The 8,030-nt window shown below is 39.9% G+C and overlaps 1 pseudogene; it reads right to left on the reverse strand.

Moving 5' to 3' along the window:
• The window catches only part of LOC102897004, an 18,536-nt pseudogene extending 11,186 nt beyond the window's left edge, over positions 1 to 7,350 (reverse strand).
• Between the last annotated feature and the right edge of the window lie 680 nt (positions 7,351 to 8,030).

The raw sequence follows: 8,030 nt of genomic DNA on the forward strand, positions 1-8,030 counted from the left end.
CCCCGTCCCATTGCCCTTGTGGCACCATGGTTTTTTGGAAAAAAACCCTGAGTGGGAAGAGAAATATTAAAGTGGTGGAGTTTTACCAAACCTATGAAGTGCAGAGGAAATCCTTTGTTTGTTGAAGAAACGACACTCTTACTTTTGCAGAAATGGGCCAGGGGCCAGAGGAAAAGAAAAAAAGAAGAAAAAAACCAGGTAAGGTACACTGGGATAATAAGCAGAGCCTGATGCGAACCACCCATGGGAACCTGCCTGCCACCTGCAGCAAGATGCGTTAGCGACTACTGAAACCTTTTTGTCACAACTGACCTATTTACTGCCCAGAGGGCCCAGGCGGAGGCGACTGCCATGTGGACTGAGTGAAGAGGCAGCTCAGTGGGGCCTGTGGAGGGAAGAAATCCAAGAGAACTTCGGGGCGGGGGTGTTGGCCTTAGAAAGACAGTAAAACACTTATGTTCAGAGGTGGATCGACTATAGTTCTAGGCTCTGTTCCCTGGGGAGGCCTGGAGGGGAGACCACAGGCTTAGCTGCTGTGGAGAGAGGCACTTCGGCGGCCGTGCTTGGCTCTGGACGCGGGGCATGGTTTATGGGTGGGCAGCAAAGAACACCATTTTGTACTTCCTGGCTCAGCTCTGTAGTGCTCAGTGCTCCAAAAGAGACACATGCTCCCTCTCAAGATGAATGGGTATGAAACTGAAGGTAAATATGACTTGCCTTACCCCTCTCTATTTCAAGTACTCAATTGAAAAGCAATCTTATAAAGAGAGCTTTATTGTATAATAACACTGAAAAGAAGTTCAAAGCTCCTGGAGTCAAGTATACAAAGGCATGGTTTTGACAGGCCTGTAAGTGATGCTGTTATGAAGCCCCCTGAGGGTAAACAGCTTTGCTCTGAGCCCGGCTAATCAAATGGATCCAAGCAGCAATGGCAATGAGGAGGTGGGTTAACAAGACATGGCATTAGGATCCCTAGAAATTCTAGACAGGCTGAAAACCATTTCTGAAATGGGCAAAAGGGCAGAGTGATGCTGGGAATCTCGGTTTTGAAATTATAGGGCTACCCTTGGAATTAGTGTCGAGGAAGCCACCAGCTGCAAGCTAAGGTGGCTGGGAAGGATGGACAGAGTAGCTAGCTGGTGAGCAGATGCGGGAGGTATGAACAAACAGACTGAATGTCTTTCTTCCCTTCCAACATCCTCCACCAGTTAGACCGTATCCCTACTGTTAGATATGCTACGTAGTAGATCCTAAAGAAGAAGTCATAGGAGACAAAAGAAGGGAAAAATGAAGGTCAGGTAGAGGAAAGATAAGGGTAATGGAGGGCACCGTGAAACCTTTCCAAATGCAGAGGCGCAGTAACATTCAAGGAACTGCTATGTTATTTTTCCTCTCCTTACGCCACTTCAAGTTTTGATGTTGCTGGTCTGTGTGGCAACCTCAAGTCGTATGACAGCTTCGGGAGTGAATGACTGACAGCACTGGATTGCACCCAACCACTGCCCACAGCCAAGAGCGGTGAGCTACTGCAATGGCTGCCCTAACTGCATTTCCAGGTCTTTCTACAGGGACACTTTTTCTCTCTTTTCTCTTCCCTTCCTTTCTCTTCCATTCTTCTTCCCCTTCTTCATCTCTTCCTCTTCTCTCTCTTTCACTCTGTCTCTCTCTTTTGTTGGTGTTGATTTTGCATTTAAATTTACTTTAAATCCCATCACCTAGAGTGGCATTTATTTTCAAAATTGTCACAGAAGGGAGGAGAAACGGGCACCCTGGCTTCTGGAGCATGGAGCAGCAGCTCAGGGGAAAAGAACTTCCCTGAGCTAACTAACCCTCTGGGCCATACTCTGTCCTTTGCCACTTAGTATCGAAGAAAGTAAGGGCATCGTTAAACTCGTAGTTGTGAGAAACGCTCGGCCAAATAAATGCTAGGCTCTTTGGCACATGCTATTCCCAGGAACGACGCAATTTTTCTTCACTTACCGTCATGACAAAGCTAAAGAAAAAGGAGCACAGAGCACTCGAAGAGCAGGCACTGCGGAAATGAAGACAGTTAAGCAAATATTGGTCCATATGTGGCGATCCTCTCCTTTGTGCACACTTTAAACCAAAACACAGCCTCTTAGCAGCGTGGTTGAAGTTAAAGTATTCTGACGCACACGTGAAAGGAAGGACATTTGAACTAGCAGTCCATCTCCGGGCTGTACAAAGCCTCCCAAGGGTTCCGTAGGATGAAATTCGCGTGCTCCTGAGGTGTCTGCTTCTTACACTGGTACAAAATTAAGTAGAATATAATTAGTTATTCAGTGACATTGGAATTCTAAAGGCGATAAAAGAGAAAGAAATATTCTGGAGTCAGACTGCCTTGTTTGACTGCTGCCAAGGAGTTAATCCATTAACGAGGAAATACTGGACCTAAATGGACTAAATTCATTATTTTTTCTGCTGCTAAAATTTTGTTTGGATAACTGAAAAAGATGAAGTGGAAAAAGGAGACATTCATGTCTCATATGGAAGGAAAGGCCTGGTTGTGTCTGATATTGGAGAACAAATTTTTCTAGGACTATTCATTCTAGTGAAAATATTACCTTTGTGTCTCTGCCAGTGGAGCGTTCTAATTTGCGATTCAGGATTATTTGTCCTGTTGTGGTTGTTTCATTCTCCTTTAAAATTCTTTCCTTTTTCTTTACTACTTGTTTTGCTTTCAAACTCCAGCTGATGTATATGGCTAAATAGTTTTCCAGAAAATGAATGAAGCAAAAAATCTCAGTTGGCCCTCGGTTATGGGACCATCGAAGTTATTGCAAGGTTGTACACTGCCTCCCATGTGGAAATAGATTTGTGCATTTCTCACTTGGGATTAGGCAATGAGTAAGGCCTCTTTCTTGGAATGGAGCCATAACTTAATGCTTTTTGTTGTACATCAGTCTGAGGCATGAATATGCCATCTAGCAATACAGAAAGGACATTTTGCTCCTGAATTAATCAGTGGGCCTCCCCCAGGGTCTGAGGGTCAGAGGCTGGACCACAGGGTCCGAATTGCCCAGCTTTGTGACACTCAAGGCATCTCTGGAAAAACACTGGATCCTCGGGGGTTTCAGGGATGCACAGCTGCTTTTCTGGCTTTGTTTTGACCTTGGCCTTCTCTTCTTCCAAAAGAACATCTACTCCAGGTGTTTCAAAATGCACAGGAGAAAATACAGGGTCATTCAGAGAGTCCCACAGGACACTGATGAAAATTTAGTTTCATGCAATTCTGAAAATGTTCACCTTGCTCGAGTAGGTCCTGTATTGTTAGGAATGCTTCCCTCTGCAGTGGTTGCAAAGTAGAATGAATTTCTGGAAAATTATCCAGCCCAAAGTTACATCCTTCAGAGATCCCCGAATTCCCAGAGCCTCAGCTCACCTGGGCATAAAGAAACTGAGTATTTATTTGGTTTACATCCATCTGCGTCTGACTTTTGGCCCAAATTCAAGGGTCCTTGGTAACTTCCAGTCTCTCTATCTGTTCTAGAATCTTAATTTAGAGGTGGTAGTGAGAAAGCTAAAAATGATTTATATCTGAAGAAAAGGGTATGCCACCAAAGTATCTTTTCCTGAAAATAATAAATCACTTCCTTTTTATTCTCTCAGAAGGTAGCATAGATCAGTGGATTGATAGTTTCATTCTATTATTAGGAAGGAATTAGAGATCTCACGTTTTCAGTCAAATCAGTCCTGTGCTTGTGGGTCCACACTGCTTATATTTCCCTTGATAACCTGGAAGTTCACTCATTTAAGAGTCATAACATAGTTCTGACATCTGAAGTAAGACCTGATGTCCAAAGTGAGAAACTCTTGTTTCTTTGATTTACATTGAATGTTAAGACTATTACTGCTACTATTACATTTCTCTAATGTGTAATTTTGAATTTCTATTCAATACTGCTGTATTAGATTGTTGTGATATCGTGATTTATAAGCATAATATACTCTAGGTTCATTTATGCTGTTGTCGGAGATACTTTGAGGTGCCGCTTTCAATTCCTTTGGATATATACCGAGGATGGGATTAATGGGTCATGTACTAGTTCTATTTTTAGTTTTTCGAGGAACTGCCATGCTGTTTTCCATGGTGACCGCATCATTTCGTAGTCCTATCAACAGATTTTCCTTGTCTCCACATCCCCAAATAGTCCAATACTTACCTTTTTTTTTTCATAACAGCCATCCTAACAAATGTGAGTTGATATCTTATTGTGATTTTGATATGTATTTTCCTGATAATTAGTGATACTGAGTATCTTTCCATATATCTGTTGGCCATTCGTATGTCCTCTATTCGGTTCCTTTGCCCTTTGAATCAGTTTACTTGTTTTTTTGCTAATCCGTTGTAGGCGTTCCTTATATATTTTAAGATATATTATTTGTAAATATTTTCTCCAAAGTGACCTACATATTCAGTGTAATCCCTATCAAAATCCTAATGGTATTTTTTTACAGAAATAGTAAAAACAATTCTAAAATTCATAATGAACCACAGAAGATCCCTGATAATCAAAGCAATTTTGAGCAAGAATAACAAAGCTGAAAGCATCATACTCCCTGATTTCAAAATATATTACAAAGCTATAATAACCAAAACAGTATGGTGCTGACATAAAACAGGCACGTAGACCGATAGAACAGAATAGAGAGCCCAGAAATAAACCCACACATATATGGTTAACTGATCTTTGACAAGTGTGACAAGAATATGAAATAGGTAAAGGATAGTTTCTTCAATAAATGGAATTGGGAAAACTGGATAGCTACATGCAAAATAATGAAATTGGACCTTATCTTACACCTTACACAAAAATCAACTAAAAATAGATTAAAAGACTTAAAGGTAAGACCTGAAACCATAAAACTCTAAAAGAAAACATAGGGAAAAAGCTCTTTGACACTGGTCTTGCAATGATTTTTTGGATATGACGCCAAAAGCACAGGCAACAAAACTAAAACAGACAAGTGGGACCACATCAGATTAAAAAGTTCTGCATAGCAAAGGAAACAGTCAACAAAGTTCTGAGTTGGTCACTGATGTTATGGTACCTAAATGATGCTTTCAGTCTTCTGAAGATGACAATAATGTGTTCCACTTCCCCCAAAAGATTTGAATATATTTATGCAGAGTAGAAGCTCCCCCCACTAGTACACAAAGGCTCCTACAATCTTTCATGTGCCATCTTCTCCTCCTTTTCCCCATTCACCTCATTCTTTGGCTAATCTTTTTCTCTAGGCTTCTCAGATCACTGCCTTATGCCTCTACCCCCATTTTCTGCACCATACCTCCCCACGTCCATTTGTTTCTGATTTATGTATTTTCATACAATCTTTTCTTTGGTGATTGGAATAATTATTTCTCTTATCTCTCTCTCTAACCAGGCTGTTATCTTCCTGGGAGTGAGCTAGGAGCCATGATTTAGATTTAAAAAAAACACTAATTGGATAAATGCACAAATTTAGTGAGGCCCAAGGAACTTAAAAGAGTAGAAGGTCAAAAATTGGTAAAAACAAAACAAAACAAAACAAGAATGTGTACCGGGTATTTATTGGTTATCTATAAAACATCCATTTTCCCTACTCCTTCCTTTAAAAAAGGCCAGATTTTCAAGAGGCAGGCACACTTCTCCCACACAGCTGAGGCACTTCTGGGGTATCAGTCCCCATTAGTCTAATCAGAGAACAATGCAAATACTTTGCTTTAAATGCGAGGCAGACATTTTGTCTCTGAATGTGTATTCTCAGATGTTGGCATCTATTTGGTGATGGTGAGGGTGGACAGGCCAAGAATGAAGCTGATATCAGGCTGGAGAGATGGAGAGAATTAGGTCCCTAATAACATCGCTAAGATGGAGCCTGAGTCCAACCTGAAAGCCTGTCTCTCACATTGCATATATCAAAAAATCCCTTATCCTTTAAGCTAATTTGAGCTGGGTTTTTTTGTTTTTTTGTTTTTGTTCTTGCAACATGTACCATTCTACCTAATACAGAAAATTATGAATCTCCCCCTCCATCAGTGATCTGAGAACAGGAAACTGAGGGCCTGGATCATGTAACATATTTGTGACGAAGTAGACACTAGAACCCAGGTCTCTGTACTGCTAGTGCAAACCTTTTTTAGTTAAATCATACTCTACATCATACTTTCAGTGCTGCTACTTTCACTTCTAATCAGAGATGTGATAATTTTAAAAATCTCTTAGCAATTCATAGGTTTACTACTCAATAGAATTTAAATATGTAGGCAATATGTCCCAATGTATTTAAATTTAAAAATAATTTAAAAATTAAAATTAAAAACTTAAATTTAAAAATAAAAAATATTTAAATTTATATAGATGAACCTCATGAAAATAATATACAAATTTATGCAACATAATTTTCAAGTGAGGCAATTAAGACTTGGCTTTTTAATTTTTATTTTATTTTAGCAGGACTGTAACTTTAGCATCTCTGGCCTTATTTTTCCTCCAAATTACTGAGACCTATGATAGGAATATTGTAGTAAGTTCACGATTCCTGGCAGGAAATGTCTAGTTCTATAAAATCCGATGGGAACAAAATATTGACTCTTATAGCAATAGTCATGTGTTTAAGAAGAAACTCTTATCATTGGGGGTTTATAAAAAGGGCTTCAGATAATTTGTCTTGTAGTTGACCTTAATCAAAATGTTGACAGGCATGCAAAGCCACGTTTAAGGGGACTATAGTGGTGCTTAGGCATGTATATTACATATTTGGCTATGAAACATTACATAGCATTTTTGCATTTTCTCTAGGATTGATGCATCTCACTTATATTACATTATTTAGCAATATAACTGCACACTGGCCAGTGATCCCCTGATGAAGTGCGTATGGCAAGTCATGCTGGCCATAAGCTCTGTTAAGTGTCTCACAGTCTAAATAAACTCACCACAATGACTTGGGAGCCAGTATGAGGCAAAGTTTATCATATTTGGTTCCTTGTGAAGAATCAGTAAGAGCATTCTGTTTACTTAAGCAAAGAAGTGCTTTTGATGGGTCCAGGTTCCTGAAGGCAGTGAGAAGATCCAACTGCTTAACATTAAGGAATTGCAAATGTCCTTCTCTTACCTATGCTTTCTCTCTAGGATGCTATTCTTTCCTGTTCTTCACCTCTCCGTGAACACAGCTGCATACACATCACTTACCCTGACACTTGGAAAACAGACAAGTAGTCTTTTCTTTTCTGCCATAAATGCCACTCAGGGAACCAGCCACTAGGTCATGCTCATGTGCAATGCTGCCTGTTTCCTCCCTCTTGGGCTCCAGCCTCACCTTCATAATGACATGAGCTGGAGCCATCCTTCGAGGAGTCTGGTGTCCTACACTTAGACTTTTGGAGGCTGGTTAACACAAAGCCATTATTTTCCAAGTAACCTGGTTACACAAACATAAAATTTCCAGTTAGAAAATTTTGTCAGCTGGGATCGAATTTAATTGATGAAATAAATTGACTCTCCATAATTTAGAAGAGAATATTTAATTATGGAAATATCCTGATGTTTTCACTTGCTCATATACAATATAATATTTTTAAGAGCACCTCCATCCTACATAAGTCCTCTCACATATTTTAAAGGAAAACTCATACTCTCTTCCCAGGTTTTATAGAGGGCATATTATAATACCCTCAAAGTTGACATCATGGGAGAGAGGATGGAGAAACCTGAAGATAAAGATTAGGAAGCATTGCCAATATGACACAAATCGCAGTAGGAAGTAAACCAGCTCTAAACTTATTTGGTTAGTCATTGGGAATACAGGAATAAATGTATAGGGAATCTCAACAGATTTCGCCTTTAACGAGTTGGAAGCATCTTCCCATTCCAAAATTATGACCTCGTGCTATTTTCTTCAAGTGTTCGGAAAACCATACCCATGGTCCAAATGTTTCACCTCTCAAAATGTTCGTGGGTTAAATTTAGACAGAAAGACATGTGTCAGATTTGTGGTTTATCGCGCTCACTATGCGAGGACAAGAA

The sequence above is a fragment of the Pteropus alecto genome, unplaced genomic scaffold, assembly GCF_000325575.1.
Source record: "Pteropus alecto unplaced genomic scaffold, ASM32557v1 scaffold50, whole genome shotgun sequence".
NCBI lineage: Eukaryota > Metazoa > Chordata > Mammalia > Chiroptera > Pteropodidae > Pteropus > Pteropus alecto.